Here is an 8,333-nt window from a genome sequence, read left to right as displayed (position 1 = left end):
CAGTGTGGCACCCGGGCCTATTCCTGAAACTGCTGGAGAGCGGAATAGGAGGTAAAACCTATGACGTCATCAGAAGCTCCTACACAGAGAACAGATGCAGCGTGAAGGTGAACGGGAGAAGAACGGCTGATTTCCAGCAGAGCCGAGGAGTCAGACAAGGCTGCAGCCTCAGTCCAACGCTCTTCAACATCTACATCAATGAACTGGCCACAGCTCTGGAATCCTCCTCAGCACCAGGTCTCACCCTCCATGACACCCAGGTGAAATTCCTGCTGTATGCAGATGACCTTCTGTTACTATCACCAACCGAGAAAGGTCTCCAAGACAACCTGCAAATCCTAGAAAAATTCAGCTCCACGTGGGCACTACCCATCAATGCCAAGAAAACCAACATCATGGTGTTCCAGAAGAGAAACTCAAAATCCCCCAGGCACCCGACCTTCACACTAAATAACGCCACAATCACAGCGACCGACAGGTACACCTACCTGGGCCTAGAAATCAACCAATCAGGAAGCTTTAAACAAGCCATAGAGATTCTGAAAGACAAGGCGTGCAAAACCTTCTATGCCATCAGACGAAAACTCTATCATCTCAAACCACCAGTGACGGTCTGGCTGAAAATCTTTGACTCCATCATCTCCCCAATCCTCCTGTATGCCAGTGAAGTCTGGGGTCCGGACACATACCCAGACTGGTCAAGGTGGGATTCCAGCCCAACAGAAATCTTCCACCTAGAATTCTGCAAACACCTTCTCCAAGTCCATCGGAGCACCTCAAATAGTGCCTGTCGGGCAGAACTGGGCAGATTCCCACTACACCTCACAATCCAGAAGAGGGCGCTATCATTCTGGGCCCATCTACACAGCAGCAGGCAAAGTTCCTATCACCATAAAGCCCTGTTACACCAAGGGGTCCCAGGTAAACCAGGCCCCCCAGAACATCTCACCCTGACCCGGCCTGAAGAAAATGTCACCCAGCGCGGCCTCACAAAAGCCGAAATCAAGAAGACAATAAACAAAGGCCAAGAGGAATATATCAGTGACTGGAGAAACGACATAAAGACATCCCAGAAACTGACAATATACCGGAGTCTACAGCGGGAATATAAACTGGCGCCATATCTGGAGAAACTGCCAAACCCCAGAGACAGACAGATCCTGAGCCGCTACAGACTGAGCGCCCACAACCTGCTCATCGAATCCGGGCGCCACAGACAGACCTACAAGCCCAGGGAGAGCCGACTGTGCCAACAGTGCGACCAGGAGGCCGTGGAGGATGAGACCCACTTCCTGCTACACTGCTCCAAATACTCAGCAGTGAGGGACACTCACTTCAGGAGACTCTCTGATCTCTTACCGGACCTCAGCTCCATGGAAGAGCAAGAGAAACTCTACATCCTGCTGGGTGAAGAGGAAACCACAGTGGGCACAGCGGCACAATATGTCACTGCATGCCATAAACTGAGAGAGACATGATATGCCATGGACTTGTATAACCCCGACCCTAGATATGTCCCTATCCCCCAATCCCTCAGTCCCTATCCCTCATTCCCTTACTTCTTACTTGCTTTGGCAATGCTAATATGTATTTGGTCCTGCCAATAAAGCTTCTTTGAATTTGAATTTGAATTTAGATAGATAGATATTAGATAGATAGATAGATAGATAGATAGATAGATAGATAGATAGATAGATAGATAGATAGATAGATAGATATGAGATAGATAGATATGAGATAGATAGATAGATAGATAGATAGATAGATAGATAGATAGATAGATAGATAGATAGATAGATATGAGATAGATAGATATGAGATAGATAGATATTAGATAGATAGATAGATAGATAGATAGATAGATAGATAGATATGAGATAGATATGAGATAGATATTAGATAGATAGATATGAGATAGATAGATAGATAGATAGATAGATAGATAGATATGAGATAGATAGATAGATAGATAGATAGATAGATAGATAGATAGATATGAGATAGATATTAGATAGATAGATATGAGATAGATATTAGATAGATAGATAGATAGATAGATAGATAGATAGATAGATAGATAGATAGATAGATATGAGATAGATAGATAGATATGAGATAGATAGATAGATAGATAGATAGATAGATAGATATGAGATAGATAGATATGAGATAGATAGATAGATAGATAGATAGATAGATAGATAGATAGATATGAGATAGATAGATAGATAGATAGATAGATAGATAGATAGATAGATAGATATGAGATAGATAGATATGAGATAGATAGATATGAGATAGATAGATAGATATGAGATAGATAGATAGATAGATATTAGATAGATAGATAGATATTAGATAGATAGATAGATAGATAGATAGATAGATAGATAGATAGATAGATAGATAGATATGAGATAGATAGATATGAGATAGATAGATAGATAGATATGAGATAGATAGATAGATATGAGATAGATAGATAGATATGAGATAGATAGATAGATAGATAGATAGATAGATAGATAGATAGATAGATATGAGATAGATAGATAGATATGAGATAGATAGATAGATAGATAGATATGAGATAGATAGATAGATAGATAGATAGATAGATAGATAGATAGATAGATAGATAGATAGATAGATAGATATGAGATAGATAGATAGATAGATAGATATGAGATAGATATTAGATAGATAGATAGATAGATAGATAGATAGATAGATAGATAGATAGATATGAGATAGATATTAGATAGATATTAGATAGATAGATAGATAGATAGATAGATAGATATGAGATAGATAGATAGATAGATAGATAGATAGATAGATAGATAGATAGATAGATAGATAGATATGAGATAGATAGATAGATAGATAGATAGATAGATAGATAGATAGATAGATAGATAGATAGATAGATATGAGATAGATAGATAGATAGATAGATAGATAGATAGATAGATATGAGATAGATAGATAGATAGATAGATATGAGATAGATAGATAGATAGATAGATAGATATGAGATAGATAGATAGAGAGATAGATAGATAGATAGATAGATAGATAGATAGATAGATAGATAGATAGATATGAGATAGATATTAGATAGATAGATATGAGATAGATATTAGATAGATATTAGATAGATAGATAGATAGATAGATAGATAGATAGATAGATAGATAGATAGATAGATATGAGATAGATAGATAGATATGAGATAGATAGATAGATATGAGATAGATAGATAGATAGATAGATAGATAGATAGATAGATAGATATGAGATAGATAGATATGAGATAGATAGATATGAGATAGATAGATAGATATGAGATAGATAGATAGATATTAGATAGATAGATAGATATTAGATAGATAGATAGATAGATAGATAGATAGATAGATAGATAGATAGATAGATAGATAGATAGATATGAGATAGATAGATATGAGATAGATAGATATGAGATAGATAGATAGATATGAGATAGATAGATAGATATGAGATAGATAGATAGATAGATAGATAGATAGATAGATAGATAGATAGATAGATAGATAGATAGATAGATAGATAGATATGAGATAGATAGATATGAGATAGATAGATAGATATGAGATAGATAGATAGATATTAGATAGATAGATAGATAGATAGATAGATAGATAGATAGATAGATAGATAGATAGATAGATAGATATGAGATAGATAGATAGATAGATAGATAGATAGATAGATAGATAGATAGATAGATAGATAGATAGATAGATAGATAGATTTGACTCAGTGTGGCACCCGGGCCTATTCCTGAAACTGCTGGAGAGCGGAATAGGAGGTAAAACCTATGACGTCATCAGAAGCTCCTACACAGAGAACAGATGCAGCGTGAAGGTGAACGGGAGAAGAACGGCCGATTTCCAGCAGAGCCGAGGAGTCAGACAAGGCTGCAGCCTCAGTCCAACGCTCTTCAACATCTACATCAATGAACTGGCCACAGCTCTGGAATCCTCCTCAGCACCAGGTCTCACCCTCCATGACACCCAGGTGAAATTCCTGCTGTATGCAGATGACCTTCTGTTACTATCACCAACCGAGAAAGGTCTCCAAGACAACCTGCAAATCCTAGAAAAATTCAGCTCCACGTGGGCACTACCCATCAATGCCAAGAAAACCAACATCATGGTGTTCCAGAAGAGAAACTCAAAATCCCCCAGGCACCCGACCTTCACACTAAATAACGCCACACTCACAGCGACCGACAGGTACACCTACCTGGGCCTAGAAATCAACCAATCAGGAAGCTTTAAACAAGCCATAGAGATACTGAAAGACAAGGCGTGCAAAACCTTCTATGCCATCAGAAGAAAACTCTATCATCTCAAACCACCAGTGACGGTCTGGCTGAAAATCTTTGACTCCATCATCTCTCCAATCCTCCTGTATGCCAGTGAAGTCTGGGGTCCGGACACATACCCAGACTGGTCAAGGTGGGATTCCAGCCCAACAGAAATCTTCCACCTAGAATTCTGCAAACACCTTCTCCAAGTCCATCGGAGCACCTCAAATAGTGCCTGTCGGGCAGAACTGGGCAGATTCCCACTACACCTCACAATCCAGAAGAGGGCGCTATCATTCTGGGCCCATCTACACAGCAGCAGGCAAAGTTCCTATCACCATAAAGCCCTGCTACACCAAGGGGTCCCAGGTAAACCAGGCCCCGCAGAACATCTCACCCTGACCCGGCCTGAAGAAAATGTCACCCAGCGCGGCCTCACAAAAGCCGAAATCAAGAAGACAATAAACGAGAACCAAGAGGAATATATCAGTGACTGGAGGAACGACATAAAGACATCCCAGAAACTGACAATATACCGGAGTCTACAGCGGGAATATAAACTGGCGCCATATCTGGAGAAACTGCCAAACCCCAGAGACAGACAGATCCTGAGCCGCTACAGACTGAGCGCCCACAACCTGCTCATCGAATCCGGGCGCCACAGACAAACCTACAAGCCCAGGGAGAGCCGACTGTGCCAACAGTGCGACCAGGAGGCCGTGGAGGATGAGACCCACTTCCTGCTACACTGCTCCAAATACTCAGCAGTAAGGGACACTCACTTCAGGAAACTCTCTGATCTCTTACCGGACTTCAGCTCCATGGAAGAGGAAGAGAAACTCTACATCCTGCTGGGTGAAGAGGAAACCACAGTGGGCACAGCGGCACAATATGTCACTGCATGCCATAAACTGAGAGAGACATGATATGCCATGGACTTGTATAACCCCGACCCTAAATGTGTCCCTATCCCCCAAGCCCTCAGTTCCTACCCCTCATTCCCTTACTTCTTACTTGCTTTGGCAATGCTAATATGTATTTGGTCCTGCCAATAAAGCTTCTTTGAATTTGAATTTGATATGAGATAGATAGATAGATAGATAGATAGATAGATAGATAGATAGATAGATAGATAGATAGATAGATAGATAGATATGAGATAGATAGATAGATAGATAGATAGATAGATAGATAGATAGATAGACTTCAAAAAATAGGCTCTAGAGGACAGAGCTGAAACGTTGCACGCATATGGGGCAATAAAGTACCCTCACTTTTTTCACCATACTACGGAGTGCTGCCTATTTTTTGAAGTCTGCATAGGTGGAACCAAGGTCTGGTTCCTGAGGCTTGCACCCAGTGTACACCGGTGCTGCTGGGTTTTCCATTGCTGTTATCTAGATAGATAGATAGATAGATAGATAGATAGATAGATAGATAGATAGATAGATACAGATGTAGCCGTCTTTATCTTGACTTTTAACGCATTAAATACAGTGGCAGGAAACCGTTTTCTTGACTTTTTAATGGTTTTTGTTGTGGGATATCGCGCTGCATCAAGTTATCAGAGTCAAGATAAAGACGGCGACATCCGTAGATAGAAAAATATTAGATAGATATACAGAGAGTTGTGACATATATAGACTGTTATGTGGTTATGATACATAAATGAGATCTATCGGTTGATGTTTCCGGATCTTCTTGTATTTTTGTACTTTTCTCTTTCGCTCGGTGTATTGAATCTTCGCCCGCGGCTCTTCCAGAGACGACACTAGTAGACCGCAGACCGCACCGCCACTGAAGCAAATCTCATTGACCTTTAATTGCTTTACAAGCCTGAAGACTCACGGCAGCCCGTCCTGTTCATGTTATCGCAGATGTTTCTTTTTTCTTTTCGTGCGGGGTTCTTATTATCATAATGGAGCAATTAAACATTCGGCCGCATTGTACAACTTCCTCCATCACGGCTGATTTTATTACTCTCTATTAATATTGATAGAAACAGTTTGGGCTTAAAAAACGTATGTGACGAGGCAGGGTCTGGTCTTGCAGTCTGGTGGCATGGGGGCACTTCAGAAAGAGGAGGGCATTTCCATTTTCCTATCTGACTATCCCTCCACAGTGTATGACCCTATTTTGACAAAGTATGGCACTCTCTGGGCACTGTGGCACAATATATAGCACTGTGTGGGCACTGGCTGTATATGGGCAACGTCTGCCTCTCATTTTTTACTTTCTATTGGCATTGTGTGCCCGTCTGCACAATGTAGTATGCCTTAGATATTAAAACAATGTTTGCCATTGTCTGGCCTCTCTCTGTATGTAGTGTGCGCGGTAAGTGGGTAGCGTATGGTGCTATGTGGGCACTGCATGACTGGGTGATGTGTTCAATATTTGGCCAATGACTAAACTGGTCAGCCATAACATTACAATCAGTGACTTGTGAAGGCAATAACATTGGTGATCTGGTTACAATGGCGCCTGACAAGGGGGGGGGGGGGATATTAGGCAACAAGTGATCAGTCAGTTCTTGAAGTTCATGTGTTGGAAGGAGGAAATATGGGCAAGTGTAAGAATCCGAGCGACTGTGACAAGTGCAAAATTGTGATGTCTAGATGACTGGGTCAGAGCATCTCCAAAATGTCCGGTCTTGTGGAGTGATTTTGGTTAGTACGAAAAGTGGTCCAAGGAAGGACAACCGGTGAACCAGCGACAGGGTTATGGGCACCCAAGACTCATTGATGTACGTGGGGAGCGAAGGCTATCAAGTCTGGTCTGATCCCACAAAATAGATACTGTGGAACAATTGGCTGAAAGAGTTACTACAGAAAGATGTCAGAATACGCAGAGCGTCACAGCTCGCTGTATATAGGTAGATGCAGACCAGTCAGAGTGCCCATGCGGACTCCGGTCCACCGCCGAAAGCGCCTATAATGGGCACATGAGTATCAGAACTGGACCATGGAGCAATGGAAGAAGGCGGCCTCTGATGAATCACATGTTCTTTTACATCATGTGGGTGGTTGGCTGCTTTGTTCGTCACTTACCTGTGGAAGAGATGTCACCAGGATGCATTATGGGAAGAGGAAAAGCCGATGGAGACCGTGTGATGCTCTGAGCAATGTTCTGCCTGGAAACCTTGGGTTCTGGCATTCATGTGGATGGGACCACGTACCACCGACCTAAACATTGCGGCAGACAAGTTCCCCCCTTCATGGTATTCCCTGATGGCAGTGCCCTCTTTCACCAGGATATTGCCCCCTGAAAAACGGAAAAATTTGTTCAGGAATGGTCTGAGGAACATGACAAAGAGTTCAAGGTGTTGACTTGCCTCCAAATTCCCCAGATCTCAATCCGTTCGATCATCAGTGGGATGTGCTGGAAAAACAAGTCCGATTCCTGGAGGCCGCACCTCTTAAAGGATCCGCTGCTAATTAGTGCCAGATGCCACAGGAACCTTCAGACGCCTTGTGGAGTCCAGGCCTCAACGGGTTAGGGCTGTTTTGGCTGCACGAGGACGACTACACAATATTAGGCAGGGGGTTCTAATGTTATGACTGAACAGTTTGTATCGCAAGACATTTTTATATGTTTATAGGGGGGAAATATTTGCAGTCCCATTTTTCTAGAAGTTATTTGGCTGTCTACGCGCGTGCACCTCCAACTTTTTTGACCCCCCCCCCCCCCCCATCGACAAAATCCTATGTAATGGAGGAAAATAAACTTCTTTGATTTAAGACATAAAAATCTTATGAAGTAAATTGAGTTTCGCAGGTGTCATCTAGCTCTCGTCTTATATGTATAGTTATGTATTGAATGGGCCTAAATTCTGACTTCTGTTCATTTACCTCACACTTTAATTGGAATGATCAGATTCCTGTGATACCCAGAAAAAGAACCAACCGGGTGGCACAATTTCCACTTAACCACCCCCTTTCCTATGTCTTTGAGGTTCTCGGCTGGCCCCAGGACTTAGGTA

The 8,333-nt window shown here is 41.7% G+C and overlaps 1 protein-coding gene across 11 annotated transcripts in view; it reads left to right on the top strand.

The window, feature by feature from the left end:
• Positions 1-8,333, top strand: part of DLG2 (discs large MAGUK scaffold protein 2) — a 1,355,189-nt gene that overhangs the window by 1,300,273 nt on the left and 46,583 nt on the right. The gene's annotated exons all lie outside the window — the stretch shown is intronic.

This window comes from Rhinoderma darwinii, chromosome 2, assembly GCF_050947455.1.
Source record: "Rhinoderma darwinii isolate aRhiDar2 chromosome 2, aRhiDar2.hap1, whole genome shotgun sequence".
Taxonomy (NCBI): domain Eukaryota; kingdom Metazoa; phylum Chordata; class Amphibia; order Anura; family Rhinodermatidae; genus Rhinoderma; species Rhinoderma darwinii.
This window is presented reverse-complemented; position numbering and strand designations above follow the sequence as displayed.